This window comes from Triturus cristatus, chromosome 10 (assembly GCF_964204655.1).
Source record: "Triturus cristatus chromosome 10, aTriCri1.1, whole genome shotgun sequence".
NCBI lineage: Eukaryota > Metazoa > Chordata > Amphibia > Caudata > Salamandridae > Triturus > Triturus cristatus.
In genome coordinates, this window is record NC_140593.1 from 505,845,686 (window position 1) to 505,862,182 (window position 16,497).

The following is a 16,497-nucleotide window of genomic DNA, read 5'->3' on the forward strand; positions in this document are numbered from 1 at the left end:
TTCTGGACAGCCTAAAACGGGGGATATGAAAGTTGCCCTGAGAAGAGGATCTGAGAGAACGGACAGGAACGTAAGGACAAATGAGAGATTGCAGGTACACAGGGGCCGTCTGATGTTTAATTTTAAACATTATGCACAGTGTCTTGTATTTGATGCGATTTTCTATACGCAGCCAGTGTAGATCTTGAAGAAAAGGAGAGACGCAGGTCCTCCTGGGAATATTACACAGGAGGCGGGCCGCTGAATTTTGGACTAACTGCAGTTTCCGCAGAATCTCCTGGCTGCCCCCCAAGTATAGTACATTCCCGTAGTCTAGGCGTGATACAATTAAGGCCTGAACTACAGTGCGCTTTGTGGAGTCTGGGAGCATCCAGAGGATCTTCCGTAACCATCTCAAAATGGTAAAACAGGTAGCTGCAACACTGACAACCTGTTGCCGCATCAAGAGTAGATCGTCCATAATAAAGCCGAGGTTCCGCACCTGCTTCACTGGCTGGGGAAAGAGGACCCATTGTAGTAGGCCAATGTTGGGGGCCCCAAAGGTGTTTGTTATTACCTAGTATCAGCACCTCCGTTTTCTCACCATTTAGTTTTAGAAGATTAGTCTGCATCCACTCCGCCACCTTACCCAGACCAAGCTGAAGCGAGGAGGGGGAACTTTCCTCTCCCGCTGATAGTGAAAATATGATCTGGGTATCATCTGCATAGGAGTAAAGAGCTAAGCCAGAGGTCTTCACAATATCAGCCAAAGGACGTATATAGATATTGAAAAGCAGAGGGCTAAGTGAAGACCACTGGGGAACTCCATATGCAGATGGGCGGATAGAAGATGAGGCAGTTTGTGAAAAGATCTGAAAGGAGCGATTCTGTATAAAGGAGGCCAACCAGGCCAAGGCTGAACCCGCTACCCCTGCAGACCTGAGGGCGTTCAATAGGATGGAATGCGACACAGTGTCGAACGCGGCACTTAAATCCAGAAGGATAAGAGCCGCCGATTCTCCCCTGTCAAGCAGAGAGCGGAGATTCTCGGTCACTCCTAGTAGCGTGGTCTCGGTGGAAAAATGCGAACGAAAGCCTGATTGAGAGGGATGGAGAAAACCGGACGATTCTATGTACAGCGACAAATGGGTGTTAACATGTCTCTCAAGAATCTTGGAGAACATAGGCAGCAAAGAAATCGGGCGGTAGTTTGAAAGAATTTTGGGGTCTGCTGTAGGCTTTTTAAGAAGAGGGACCACCATAGCCCGCTTCCAGTCCTCAGGGACAGTTGATTCTCGAAGGGAGGCATTTAAGAGGGCCTGAATAATAAGAAGGGAATCAGGGGAGAGCTGACGAAGAATATCCATCGGAACTGGATCCAGAGGGGAACCGGATTTGACCTTGGATAAGCAATCAGATAAAGTTTGTTGATCCAGCCTGGGCCATTTGAGTAACAGAGGGCGGGCAGAGACAGGGACTGGCAGTGATGGTACAGACTGCAAAGAAGAAGATGGAGGCTGAGGTCCCAAAAGGGAACGATAGATAGTTTCTACTTTGGTGGTGAAAAAGTCTGCAATCTCATTGCAGCGAGGCTCGTCGAGCGGAGATGGGGAGGCCTTGGAACCAGCCAGATTTTTGACCATAGCAAAGAGTGCCCGAGGGCGGTTAGAAGAGTTATTTATCCCGTCTATTACAAAGATGGATTTTGCTTTCCTACAGGCCAGATGATACTGTCCAAGTGCTGCTCTGTAGGTAAGTTTGCAATGAGGGCTGTAGCTCTTTCTCCACCTACGTTCCAAATGCTTACACTCAGACTTCATGAGTTTTAACTCATCCGTGAACCATGGTGCCAGGGGGTGATGGCCTAGGCTGCGTTTACGACGCAAAGGCAGATGAAGGTCTATGGCAGAAGACAGCCACGAAGAGACTGCTAGGTTCAAAGGCAAGAGAGGGAGATCAGGGTCTGGGCGAGAGGCAAGTAGAGTGGTATTAAAACCAGGGAGGTCTAATTTTGACCATGCGCTGTAATAGCTGACCGAGTCTGAGCTGTGGACTGGAGCAGATCTCTTAATCTGCAGACTAAAATGGATGGCATAATGATCAGACCAATCCAAGGGGGTAGACGGGCTGCATGCGTAATCAAGGGTAGAAAAAATTGGATCCAAAAAGTGCCCTGCCTGGTGGGTCGGGTCATGATTACGTAAGAAAATGTTCAATGCCTCCAAGTCCGTCAAAACCGCGCTAATTAAATTGTCTTGCGTATTTTCCAAATGTAGGTTAAGGTCCCCCACAATGGTGAAATTGGCCGACTTTAGAGCGAAAGGGGCAACTAGTTCTGCCAGTGATGATAGCCAACTCGTGGAGTTATTCGGGGGGCGATACATCAGTATACCCGAGAATGTCCACTGGGGAGTGACTGTCAGTTTGAAGAGAGCAGCTTCACACATGGGAAACAAAAGAGCTTCAAGGGTGCATACATAGCTAGATTTAAAGATTACTGCAATACCCCCACCTCTACCAGAGGCTCCATCACACCTCACCACTACATAGCCCGAAGGAAGGGCAATGGCCACATCAGGGCCAGACCCGGAGTGAAGCCAAGTTTCAGTCAAGAACACTGCATCGGGCTGTTCTGAGTGAAGGAGGTCAAATATGTGGGCCTTGTTTTTGGACAGAGATCGGCAATTAATACTGATTAGCTTTATGGTCACATTTCCAGAATCTCTGGGGGTTTTAAGGGACAAATGTTGGGACAGTGGTCTGTTTATTTTAGGTTTCACAAAAAAAATCGCATTGAGGACACTTACGATATCAGATGGTAGTCATGTCCATAGGGTTACAGTGTAAGGAGTTGTCATGTAACCGTCGCAGATCAGAGCCAGAATACTTATAAGTCGAGCCGTTATTCATGTACGAAGCGGCGTACTGACTGGCCGCTGGACGCTCCAGGGCGCAGACGGGCTTGCCTCTGGCACGCCCACTGCGCGCTGGCATCCGGGTGTTAAAATACGTCCGGTCGTCAGGCCAGGGGGCGTGCCCAATCAGCCAGCAAAGTCCTCCCTCTCTGTTGAAGATCTAAAGACGAGAGGGAGGCAGCGCCACAATAACGTAGCCACAGAAATATGAAGGGTGAGTGTGCCCGGGACCAAATGTACCCGTGAGTAAGTTTAAAATTTTAAAATGCAAGTATGCGGCCAAAGAGGAATGACGAGGCTTCCCACCTCGCTCACATCACATGCTCACTACACAAGAATAAGACTGAACCTCTCCCGTCAGGAGCCAGTAGCTCACCTAGTTCTAATTTTACTTTGCCCTCTGATATTTGTAGCTCTGTTTTTTTTATGCCAAATGAAAAACTACAAACAGATGCAAATAAATTGGAATTTAATAACATACATCTGACTTGAAGCAACATAAAATCAGAGGTAAACAGCAAGATGAAAAGTATGAGTTGAGGGAGAGTAGCTTGATAGCAGAAAGGGTGAGAGGTAGGAAGAGATGAAAAAAAGGAGAGTATGGAATCAAAGTGACAAGAAGAAATATTAGTGTGATGGAGAACTGAGGGGAGCTTGAAAAGGAAAAGAAGAAAAGAAATAAGGGAGCACAGGAAGAGAGAAAGGTGGACTTGAATGTAGAGAGTGTGATTTGTGAGAGGGAGTATGCAGGAGAGTGATGGTACAAGTGAGAGGCTGTGGAGCTAAGACAGAACAGCTACCAATTATCTCACATCTAGTTAAATAAAGGACTAGAAGTACAAAATGTAAAGAGATTAGAGGTGCTAATAAATTACAGACAGCCGACATGGAAAAAATTGAGACCATAAAGAAGGGTTTGGCAATGTAGGAATGGGTAAAAGATGGAAAATTCGATGAGACATCATTAATACATCAAAGAAGGGTACTGTGTCAATAAGTTGTAAAGTTACGGTTCAAAGACTATGGTCACAATAGTAGATGCCCTTCTTTCATCCTTGGATTTTCATATACTATGTACTCTTATTGTGTAACTGGGTATATTCTCAAAGTGTACTGATCACGAATCACTTGACATTGAAAAATAAAAGTTGTGCATATTTAAGTTTGGCTTCACAGCTTCGCTGCCTGCACAACTATCGATACCAATTCTTTAAAATAAATAGAGACTGCGCTTTCGCTATACTCCGAGTACTAGTTCTCGCTCACCTCATGCTATATGCTGTCTGATGATCATTCTATCTATGGTAAGCACTCCAATGCACGAGGGACCATTTTACATCTTTGAATAATCATATATTGAATTCTTTATCTCAAATATTGAATTAGTTATCGAGTAATTTCAGGAGACATCTTGTATCAGCCTGAAGGATTTAATAGAACACCAATGATTATGACTGGGAGCGTCTTGCAACAAAGTGGCAAGAAGCTCTCAAGATAACAAAAGGAATATGCTACTTACCAGTATGCATCTGTTCTTGGCATGTAGAGCTGCAGAGTTGTACACTTAGCATAGATCGCCATCTGGTGTTGGGCCCGGATGTTTGCAGTTTGTTTTTGTTCTTTGGTCAGTCTTTGGAAGTCACGAGTTCGGTGACTCCTCCTTCGGTCCGTACTGCGCATGGGCTTCGGCTCCATCCTTAGATTGTTTTTCGCCAACAGGGAAATGATGGAGCATAGTAATAACAGTGAGAAACCCATGTGTGTTGTATCTAAATAAGATGGACTGGAACGGATACAGGTAGCCGGGGAGGCGGGTGGGCGTGTACAACTCTGCAGCTCTACATGCCAAGAACAGATGCATACTGGTAAGTAGCATATTCCGTTCGAGGCATATGAGCTGCAGATTGTACACTTAGCATAGATTATATAGCAGTACCCAACCTTAGCGGCGACCACCGGTATCCGTTGCAGCGGTTTGAAAAAGTGTCTTTAGTACAGCCTGGCCCACACTAGCTTGCTGCTTGGAATGCACATCTACACAGTAGTGTTTTGTGAAGGTGTGCGGTGTTGACCATGTGGCTGCTTTGCAGATGTCATCTAAGGGTATGTTCCCTAGAAAAGCCATAGAAGCCCCTAACTTTCTAGTAGAGTGGGCTTTAGGTGGAACAGATAATGTTCTTTTTGCCTTTTGATAGCAAATTTGTATACACTTTACAATCCACCTAGCTATCCCTGATTTAGAGATGGGGTTGCCTTTATGTGGTGGAGAGAAGGAAACGAACAATTGTTTAGTCTTCCTGAAAGGTTGCGTTCTTTGTATGTAGTACAGCAAAGCCCTCTTAACATAAAGTGTGTGTAAGGCCCTTTCTGCAACAGATTGAGGTTGCGAGAAAAAGACAGGTAATTCCACCGATTGATTGAGATGGAAGGGGGAAATGACCTTGGGCAGAAACTTCGGATTTGTACGAAGTATGACCTTGCTGTGATGTATTTGTAGGAAGGGTTCCTGTATAGTGAACGCTTGTATTTCACCAACCCTTCTAAGGGAAGTGATAGCTACGAGGAAAGCTGTTTTCCAGGTGAGGAATTGTAGCTCACATTTATGCATTGGTTCGAAGGGTGGACCCATTAGCCGTGTAAGAACTACATTTAGATTCCACACAGGGGAAGGTGGTGCCCTGGGAGGAATTACTCGTTTAAGGCCTTCCATAAAGGCTTTAATAGCGGGCACTCTGAACAGTGATAAATGCTGTCTGTTTTGTAGATAAGCAGCAATCGCTGCTAGGTGTAGGCGTATGGATGAATATGCCAGGTTACACCTGTGAAGATGGAGCAGATAGCATATGATGTGCTGTATGGATGCATCTAAAGGGTTGATTGTATGGTTACGGCAGTAAATTACAAATCTTTTCCACTTTGCGGTATAGCATGCTATAGTGGTAGGACGTCTGGCTTCCATAATAATGTTCATGCAATTAGGGGGAAGGTTAAGGTATCCAAATTCTAAGATTTCAGGAGCCAGATCGCAAGGTTGAGCTGAGCTGGGTCCGGGTGCCTGATTTCTCCATGGTTCTGGGTTAGGAGGCATGGGGACAGGTGCAGTTTTTGATGTGGTACCACCGATAGCTGTAGCAGTCAGGTGTACCACGGCTGCCTGGCCCATGTTGAGGCTACCAGAAAACGTGTGAGGGAGTGCTGCTGTAGCTTCCTTACCACTAACGGAATTAGTGGGAGAGGTGGAAAGGCGTATGCAAATCTGCCTGACCAGTTCATCCATATCGCATTGCCTTTGGACAATGGGTGTGGGTATCTGGCGGCGAAGCTTGGGCATTTTTTGTTTTCGTGGGTGGCGAAGAGGTCTATCTGAGGATGCCCCCACTTTTGGAAGAATGGGTTAAGAACTTGTGGATGCAGTTCCCATTCGTGTAGTTGTTGCGTTTGTCTGCTGAGCAGATCTGCCATGGTGTTTTGTACGCCTGGAACGTGCTGCGCCAGGAGAAAGATGTTTTGGGGAATTGCCCATCTCCATATGCTCTGGGCTAAGCGGGAGAGCTGGGGAGAGTGCCCCCCCCCCTGTTTTTGAATATAATACATTGCAGTCATGTTGTCTGTGCGAATGAGGACTGCTTTGCCCGAAATCTGTTTTTGAAAAGATTTTAGGGCTAGAAAGATCGCCAAGAGCTCCAGATGCTTGATGTGGAGCGATTTTTGCTGTGGCGTCCATAGACCTTGCATTGTGAGGTGTAAGAGGTGCGCTCCCCAGCCGGAGAGCGATGCGTCCGCTGTTAAAATCACCTGAGGAACCGGGTCCAGGAACGGCCGCCCTTTGGAAAGGTTTGTGGTGTTCCACCACTGCAGAGAGTGATGGGTGCGGCCGTCCACCAACACCAGATCCGTCAGCTGACCCTGGGCCTGGTTCCACTGTTGTGCTAGGCACTCTTGGAGTGGACGCATGTGGAGTCTTGCATGGGGCACTATGAAAATGCAGGACGCCATCATTCCTATGAGCTTCATAAACACTCTTGCTGGAAGAGAGTGTTGAGGAAGGAATGTTTTGCGCAAGGCTTGCATGCTTGCGATTCTGGCTGAGTTTGGATAGGCAATACCTTTGGAGGTGTCTATAGTGGCCCCGAGATATTGCTTTGTGTGAGATGGTAGGAGGTGGGACTTTTGGTAGTTCACCGTGAAGCCTAGCCGGTGGAGTAGTTGAATAGTGCTGTTGGTATGTTGCACACATTCGTTGTAGGACGCGGCTTTTATGAGCCAGTCGTCTAGGTAAGGGAAGACGTGAATATGTTGACGCCTGAGGTGTGCTGCTACAACTGCTAGGCATTTGGTAAACACCCGTGGTGCGGTGGTAACCCCGAAGGGGAGAACCGTGAATTGGTAATGCTGACCGTCCACCACGAACCTGAGGTACTTCCTGTGAGAAGGGTGTATTGTAATGTGAAAGTATGCGTCTTTCAGATCCAAGGTAGTGAGAAAGTCTCCCTGACAGAGGAGCGGGAGGACTTGTTGTAGGGTGACCATGTGGAAATGGTCTTAATGTATGTACGCATTTAGATGCCGGAGGTCCAGAATGGGCCTTAGGGTCCCGTCTTTCTTTGGTATTAAGAAATAGAGAGAGAGTAGACCCCTAGATTTTGCTGATTGACGGGGACCTGCTGTATAGCGTGTTTTTGGAGGAGGGAGAGCACCTCCTGTTTGAGTAGTGTGGAATGTTCTTGAGACATTGGACGGTGCCTTGGTGGGATATTGGGTGGGGTAGATGTTAGCTGGAGACAGTACCCTGACCGAATAATTTGGGTCACCCATTTGTCCGATGTTATGGATTCCCATGCGTGGATAAAGTTTTGTAGTCTGCCCCCGACCGGAGTGGGATGGTCTGGGGGGAGCAAAGGGAAGTCATTGTGCGGGCGGGGTGGCAGAACGGGTGGTGTTAGTTTTGCCCCTGCCCTTATTGTTGTTGCCTCTGTAACCACCCCTTTGGTAGCCCTTTGAAAAGGTATTTTGAGGAGGGGACTTGTAGGAGGTAGAGGCGCTATCGGTGGAGTAGCCTCTGCCTGTACTACAAAAGGATAAGCGTCGAAAGGAGCGTTTAGGGGCCTGTGATTGTAGTGCCCCCATAGACTTTGCTGTGTCTGTGTCCTTTTTCATCTTTTCTAATGCTTCGTCCACCTTTGGCCCAAAGCGAGTTTGTTGGTCAAAGGGGTGATTTAGTATGGACGCCTGGACTTCGGGCTTGAACCCTGAGATCCTGAGCCAGGCATGACGACGAAGCAGGACACTGGTATTTATGGCTCTAGAAGCAGTGTCAGCTGCATCGAGGGCACACTTAATGGAGGTGTTAGTAATTAGTTTACCCTCCTGTATCAGGTCATGAGCCTTGCGTTTGTGTTTTTCGGGGAGGTGCTGCATAAGAGCCTCAAGCTCGTCGTAGTGTGCTCTGTCATAGCGTGCAAGTAGCGCTTGTGTATTTGCAATGCGCCACATGTTTGCAGCTTGGGAGGCGGAGCGTTTGCCAGACGCGTCTAGAAGTTTGGATTCCTTATCTGGCGGTGGGGCTTCTCCGGAGGACTGGGAGTTAGCCCGCTTTCTAGCTGTGGACACAACTAGGGAATCTAAGGGAGCAGGGCCCTTAATGTATGCAGGGTCTGTGGGTGCCGCCTTGTACTTTTTTTCTATTCTAGGGTTCAATACCCTGGCCCTGACAGGGTCTTTGAACACCTCTGTAGCATGCTTGGTGACACCTTTAAGCATGGGCAAGATAGATGTGGACTTGTCCTGAATGTCAAATGTGTCCAGTAGGAAGTCGTCTTCCACTGGTTCACTATGCATTTCCACCGAACTCGTGACTTCCAAAGACTGTCCAAAGAACAAAAACAAACTGCAAACATCCGGGCCCAACACCAGATGGCGATCTATGCTAAGTGTACAATCTGCAGCTCATATGCCTCGAACGAATACTTTCTTATACACTGCCAACTGAATACACACAATTATTAAACAAATGAGCTTCAATCCCAAGACAGTATATTGCAAGACAATCACTACTGTTTAAGTAGCTGTTCATGTGCTAATCAGCATGGCAGACACATCCTTTTCATATTTGGTTATCAATTTGTACCTAATGGACAGGTCATCCTACTGACCAAATTCCAGTAAGGAACAACATGTACCAGGTCATGGGCTTGCTTCTCATAAAAGTCCTTTTTGTAAAAAGGCAAATCTCCATCTCGGTTTCTCAGAGAATCATTGTTCTTGCCACCCACCCACTTCAGTTTAATTTTGCAAGCATGCAAAGTTGTTATTCATCTTGACTTAACCACATCCACCACCGCTGCATGTACCACTGATCAGCTCTAACTCAACCTGCAAAGGGCATACTACAAACAGCCCTGATTTTCCTCATCTACACGACCCCTTTTGATTATTGAAAAAGCATCAATCTTGCAATAAACAATATTCATCAAAGCACTATTCTCTTTATGTTCTTTCTTGCTACTTCAGTATTGCCAGCATTTGCTCTGTTCACCCAAAAGCCAAGTTTGAGCTCATCCTGGACACCAATCTCACCTTGAAGGCTCACATCACAAACAAAACCAAGAGGGCGAGACAAGATTTTTACTACAGTGCTTCCTGGCTGGAAGATGCACCTTTACTAGATTAAGCTTTGTATGAGAAAAGCAGGCACAAAATATCATGAGTGGTCCACGTCTAACAAATTTCTAGAATGGGAACAGCTTTATGAAGGCCACTGATGATGCAATTGCTTTGGTCAATGAACAGGAGTAGCTTCTTCACTGCTTGAGGAAACTCCCCTATATACTACAATAGATTTTAAACAAGTACGAAAGGAGCAGTTGAATTTCAGCATGGTAAAATCTCAAAATGGTTTAAATTTTCTTCAGCTGAGGAAGCATGTTTGAAATCCTGAAAAAATGTTTCCTTAATATGTGAAAGCTTAAATGACAACGCATGTCTCATTTGAGGAAAATCCTGAAATCTTGCAGGCTGTTTGAAAGAGACAACTCCCGTAACAAAAAGGCAGCTACTCCATGTCACACAAAGCTATAAATATAAACAGTTACTGCATCAGAGGTAAAGACTATATTTGGATAATGAGATGGGCGGAGACGGTAAGGCTCCAATATGGATGCAATTCAATAGCCCTTATAATGCAGAGTCAACACACCTTTTAATTTGAGAGCTAAGTCTCAATAGGATATTACCTCTATTATTAAACATTTACAAAGCAGACTGGTTACCCAGGGAATCCATGACCCATGAGGGTAATTAAGAAGTGCTACATAGTACTGGCAGACATTTGAGATACAGTGATTGACTCTTTTTAAGAAGGCGTTATTTCTACTGATCTAAAAAAAAAGCCTAGGTCACATCATATATTAAAAATAAAACAACACAACTCTGTTTGGAGGTTGTTCTCCACTTCAAATTACAATCCAAATATTTTGTGCCTTCAGGATCTTTGAGATTGAAGAAACCTTACAGCTTCAAAAAACAGATACAGATGTGCTGGCAAGTTACATTCTTGGAAAGAGGCAGTCCGGCTTTCATCCACATAGAGGGGTACTGAATTAGCTTTTGTGGACATGCAGACAGTCGTCCATAAAACTGCATACTATGGGGGTTCCAACACATCTGGTGCTACTGGGTCGTTCTGCAGCCTTTAACACCTTTGACCATCCTAAACTGATGGATAGGCTTCAAGGGGAGGCAGTGGTTAAAGGGCCATCCCAGAAATAGCTAACATCTTTTCTGGATGCTAACTTCGCTCATCAAAAGAGACAAATGGTAAAGACTGGCTACCAAGATGCCACTATACCAATATGCTCTGTGCAGATCGTGTAACTGGATGGTTGCTGTACTGGTCTGAAGGCATTCCCAGTTTAAAGGCTGGAAGAGGCAGCAAAAAATTTAAAATATCAGACTCATTTTATACTGAAATCATAGCTCTTACAAAGTGTTTCATCAAATGTAATCTATACAGGCCTGTGTTCTCCTTAGTCTTCTATAAACCCAAACTCCATTCTTCAGCTTGGGTCTATGATTTGAGATTGTAGTCTTTTCGGGTGTTTAAGATTTTTTTATTTGAAGAAAGAAAAAAATGGGGGAAATTATTTCATGTTGCCGGACATGGTTGGTGTTTGATTAAAAAGGTCATGAACTTGAAAAAAGATCATATTGACAAACAAATGCCGAGCCTTAAAAAGAGGAACTATGAAGAGTAGTCTGGAGTGCAATAAAGCCCAATGCCCCAACCCATACATGGGAGAAAATAAAAGCTGTGAGGAAGCAATATAAACAAGTATTGGCATAGCCAATAGGTCTTGCCTTTGGGACCTGCTGCATAACTAAATACTTATAAAGGTCCCAAAGACGAGACCTATTGGCTATGCCAATGCTTGTTATTTCAAGTGAAAGAAAACGCAATGACTGCAAACAGTTTTTAGCTGATGGTCAATGCTCAATATAATTCACACTAGAGGGTTCATGAACAAGGAGTGAGCAAATGCATCTACATCACCACTCCAAACTGAGTATCTCACAAAAAGTAAAGAGATGCTAGTAACCAGAAATAGGCCACTACTGTGTCTTTTAGCAGAAAGCAATAGAGTGAGAAACAAGAAGGAAAAAAGTCTTTATTTATAAAGACGAGAACCCTCACTCACCCAAAGGTGACATGCTTCATCATTGGGTCCCCTCTTACACACTGCAACCGCAAGGTATGCAGGGGTTACAACTCTCCAAGAGGAAGTAAGAGAGGAGCGCGAGGTGTTTTACAAGGTTACCAATTTAGGCAATGGGAGTGAGGGGCAGAGTGCACAATACAAAACAAAAAAAGAGCATTAAAAATAGCTCCTGGGTGACATAAGAAGTTTAGCCCCTTCGGTGCCACGCCCTTTCCCCCTCCTGTGCCGGGCGTTTCACACGCGGGTGGGGTTCATGACGAGATAGTCTCGTCATGGGCACAGCGCGACCGTGCTCCATGACGAGACTATCTCGTCATGGGCACAGAAGAGGTTAATGATTATCCCCATGGGCTAAGATTAAAAGCAAGTGATACAGGACTGAAATAATGTCCTGTGAGTCAATGGTCGACATGTTTCTGCCAATTGATAATAAATTCACGGCATTCATCAGGATCTCCAACGTTGTCACTCCGCTAAATAATCAGTGAAATATATAAAAAAAAAATAAGAAGACCATACTTAATTTGATATGGTCATTCTAGGACAGTGGCACCAGCTGCAGTCCGGTCCAGTGTCTACAAAAAACATATATAGACATCATAATTATTGTGAATTTCAACCATAGTGTACTCCCTGCACAAACACCACACACGTGAGAGCAAAACTTCACACGTGATAACTTCGTAAAAAAGTGAACACGTACGTAACATCACTCACCTCGGGGGTAATATTAATTTACCTCCACCTTTGGGGGGAGTATTGCCTCAGATCACAGTTTTCTGAGGGTGAAAGAAACACACATAAGCACAAAATAAATATTAGAAAAAACAGGTCAAGCTCCTTCCATAGACTGAATATAACAAAAATTAATTAAATTGTATAGTCCAATATATGGATCATCTTCTCATTAACAGACATAAATTATGTAATTTCAACCAAACTAGGATCACCCCACACAATGCTCTTACAGAGTCTGTCTAAATAACTAAGGATCTGTGCAGAATCCTCATATAGAGACCCAAAGCAAAGTAACTGAGAACGTAATATCCCTTCAGAATTCGTATCACATGGTCTCAATGGCCAACAATATTGCTAAAAGATGACCAGTTCAAGAAAGGCACTACACAAAACTCCAATGTCCCAAGTGGTAGCGTTAACATCTATAGCGTGTCAGAGTTCGTCCTTACGTATGTAACGGGACATAATCAGTTTAAATTATGAAAAGCCCGAAGAACGGACATCGTCCCCCCGTTACCTGGAGATAAACTGTGTCATGTCCTTTCATGGCAAAAACCCAAGGGGAAGCCCGATTGAATACGGAGTCTTTTTAATCGCACCACTGAAACTCTGTGGTATTGAGACGGCCCGGAAGTGTAAACAGTCACTTCCTGGTCATGAGACCCATGGGAGATGTAGTTCAAAACGATCAATGAGACTACACCATGACGGGAGAGATCTGCGGTGCCGGCCAACACACGCAAGAGCACCCCATGTAGAAGGCACAGTCTGTCAGAAAAAATAATAACGTACGTTACAAAGAAATGGTCACATCGGACACGATCACTCGAATGTATAGTTTTATCAAAAAAGAAAAGGCAATCATGTATATATATATATATATATATATATATATATATATATATATATACACACACACACACACACACACACACACACACACACATATATATATATATATATATATATATATATACACACACACACACATATATACACACACACACATATATATATATATATACACATATATACATACATATATACATATACATATGCATACATACATACATACACACACACACACATATATATACATATACACATATACACATACACATATACATAATCTACTGGCGGTCGCCAGTAGATAGTTATAGTTAGGACCGTGTTCCCATAGGAAATCCGCAACATTCTATTTGGAATAACTTTGGCGCCGATTGACGAATCCTCGCGACATTTTCAAAATAGGTGGGGCGCTCTGCTCCTTCCCTGAAAGTCTCGGGGGGGATTCGTCAAGCGGGGGATGAGAAAAAGGGGGGGGTCCCAAAACGAGTTTTCCCCAACGGCTGAACAGAATTACTTGAAATTTGGCAGAGAGGTAGTCCTCAGGTCAGGGATGTGCCTTTTGCAGGTCTGGTATAAATCTGTTCAGTATTTCCTGAGAAAATAGCATTTAAATCAATATATATATCTATAGGCGCGCTCCGAGCGCGTACGGTAAGCTTACCGTACGCGCACGCTGCCGTGCGCGAGCGCGATTCCGATTGGTTGTTAGGTCTTAGTAAACATTCGAATCGGTCGAAACCAGGAAGTGTCGGCCGCCATTTTGTCTCTCGCAGTCTGAGGGGGTGAAAAACAAAGGTGGAGAACGTGAAAAGGGGGCAGGGTAGACAGTTCCTGACCCCCTAGCCTTTGTCGGGGGGTCCCAGAAGGACCCCCAAGGGCCAAAATGTCTTTTTACGAAAAATCGCGGAGTGCACGTAGCGTACGCGCACGGTAGAAACGGAAAAATTCCGCGAACTGCGTCCGTGCGCGTACGGTACGCGCACGGTGAAAAACCTTAAAAAAAAAAAAAAAAATACATAACTTAGCATTTAAAAAACCGTACAAATTCACTGAAAAAACCATAGGTTTCACACATGTTATAGTTAGCTGGACATTTCACTCGTGAAAAACCATTGAAATTCCCCCGTTATAGTTAGTGCAGGCAACTATAACTCACGCGAGCGCAATCCTCTGCTGATGACGTCAGATATTACATCACTGATGACATATGTGTCTTTCTGAAAAAACAAATTTGTAATATATGTATAGCTAAAAATTAATGGAAGACGACATGGGTAAATAAGTGTCTAAATACAGTGATGTAATATCTGATGTCATCAGCAGAGGATTGCCGTCGCGTGAGTTATAGTTGCCTGCACTAACTATAACGGGGGAATTTCATTGGTTTTTTACGAGTGAAATGTTCAGCTAACTACAACATGTGTGAAACCTATGGTTTTTTAAGTGAATATATATATATATATATATATATATATATATATATATATACACACACACACACACACACACACACACATATATATATACACACATATATACACACATATATACATACACACATACACACACACATACATACACACATACATATATATACACATATATACATACACACATATACACACACATATATATATAAACACACATTATCTACTGGCGGTCGCCAGTAGATAGTTATAGTTAGGACCCTCTTTCCATAGGAAAACCGCAACATTCTATATGGAATAACTTTGGCGCCGGTCGACGAATCCTCGCGAAATTTTCAAAATAGGTGGGGCGCTACGCTCCGCTCCTACCCTGAAAGTCTCGGGGGGATTCGTCAAGCGGGGGCTGAGAAAAAAGGGGTGTCCCAAAACGCGTTTTTCCCATGCATTTTTCCATAGGACCTTTAGACACAGCTACAGCCCAAACGGCTGAACAGACTTACTTGAAATTTGGCAGACAGGTAGTCTACAGGTCAAGGAAGTGCCTTTTGTAGGTTTGGTGTAAATCTGTTCAGTAGATCCTGAGAAAATTGCAGTTAAAAGCATATATATGTCTGTGGCAGCGCTCCGTGCGCTTACCGTACGCGTACGGTGCCGTGCGCGATTCCGATTGGCTGTTAGATCTTAGTGAACATTCGAATCGGTCGAAACCCGGAAGCTGCGTCCGCCATTTTCTCTCTCGCACTCAGAGGGGTGGACGAATAACAAAGACAAAAAACATGTAAAGGGGCTGTTTAGACAGCTACTAACCACCTAGCCTTGATGATTGTGTCCTCAAAGAACCTCCAAGACCAAAAAATCAATTTTAATTTTTTTCGGAAAATAGCAGATTACGCTTACCGTACGCGTACGGTAAAATTAATGTAAGTAGATCGTTGCTTCGATTGGATTTGCAACGGTTAGGTATTTTCTTTCTTCTTCGTCAATCAGACCCTTAGCAAACCACCCTATTCAGGAAAAAAACAGCCACCAACTCAGTTCTCCATGCCAACAGTTTTCATCCCGCTAACCAAAAATGGAATATACCCTATGGCGAATTACTCAGGCTGCGCAGGAACTGTTCTGCAGACAATGAATTTGAAAACCATAGTAAAGCAATGAAAATTAGATTTGAAAAAAGAAAGTACCCAGGCGAAATAATCAAGAAAAGTCTAATGAAGGCCAAATTGAGAAATCGAAACTGAAATACAAAAAAATAAACAAAAAGACAACAAAGAAAGATTTCACGCAAATTCGTCTTATAACTACCTACTCCACTGAAACCAGTGATCTGATCCACATACTGAAAAAACATTGGGGCATTCTAAAATTAGACACTACCATTTCAGACCTTATAGGGGACCATCCCAACGTTACATACAGGAGAGCACCTAATCTGGGTGACAAATTGACTCGTAGTCACTTCAAGCCAAAACCACAAAGGTTATGGACTGACATTGAAGGCTTTTGGCCATGCAAAAACTGCAAAGCCTGTAAGATCGCTATCTCCAAAAAGAAGGTTGAAGTCAGAAAAGGTGAGAAATGGAAAATAAGACAACACCTCTCCTGTAAAAGCATTTATGTGGTATACATAGTGGAGTGCCCATGTAACTTGAAGTACATAGGCAGTACGATTTGTGAAATCAGAAAACAAATTTTAGAACACATTAGAGCCACCGTCAAGATGGATCGCTCTAATGCAATCGCTAAGCACATGGAAAAAATGCATGAGAGCAAATGGGAATTGCTTAGATTCTACGGAATCGAACAAGTACCAAACTTAGAGCGAGGAGGGAATCGAGAAAAACTTCTTCGACAAAAGGAATCTAAGCACATTGT

General features: G+C 44.1%; 1 protein-coding gene across 9 annotated transcripts in view; it reads right to left on the reverse strand.

The window, feature by feature from the left end:
• DNAJB6 (DnaJ heat shock protein family (Hsp40) member B6) overlaps positions 1-16,497 on the reverse strand; it is a 387,002-nt gene that overhangs the window by 332,987 nt on the left and 37,518 nt on the right. For 2 of the 9 annotated variants that reach the window (XM_085631958.1, XM_085631964.1), the window contains exon 2: positions 12,326-12,387. The exons of 6 other annotated variants lie outside the window; for them this stretch is intronic. The gene's annotated coding sequence lies outside the window, so the exon portion shown is untranslated. Of the gene's footprint in view, positions 1-12,127; positions 12,184-12,325; positions 12,388-16,497 lie in introns of all 9 variants that reach the window. One more of the 9 variants, XM_085631963.1, reaches the window with a different exon arrangement.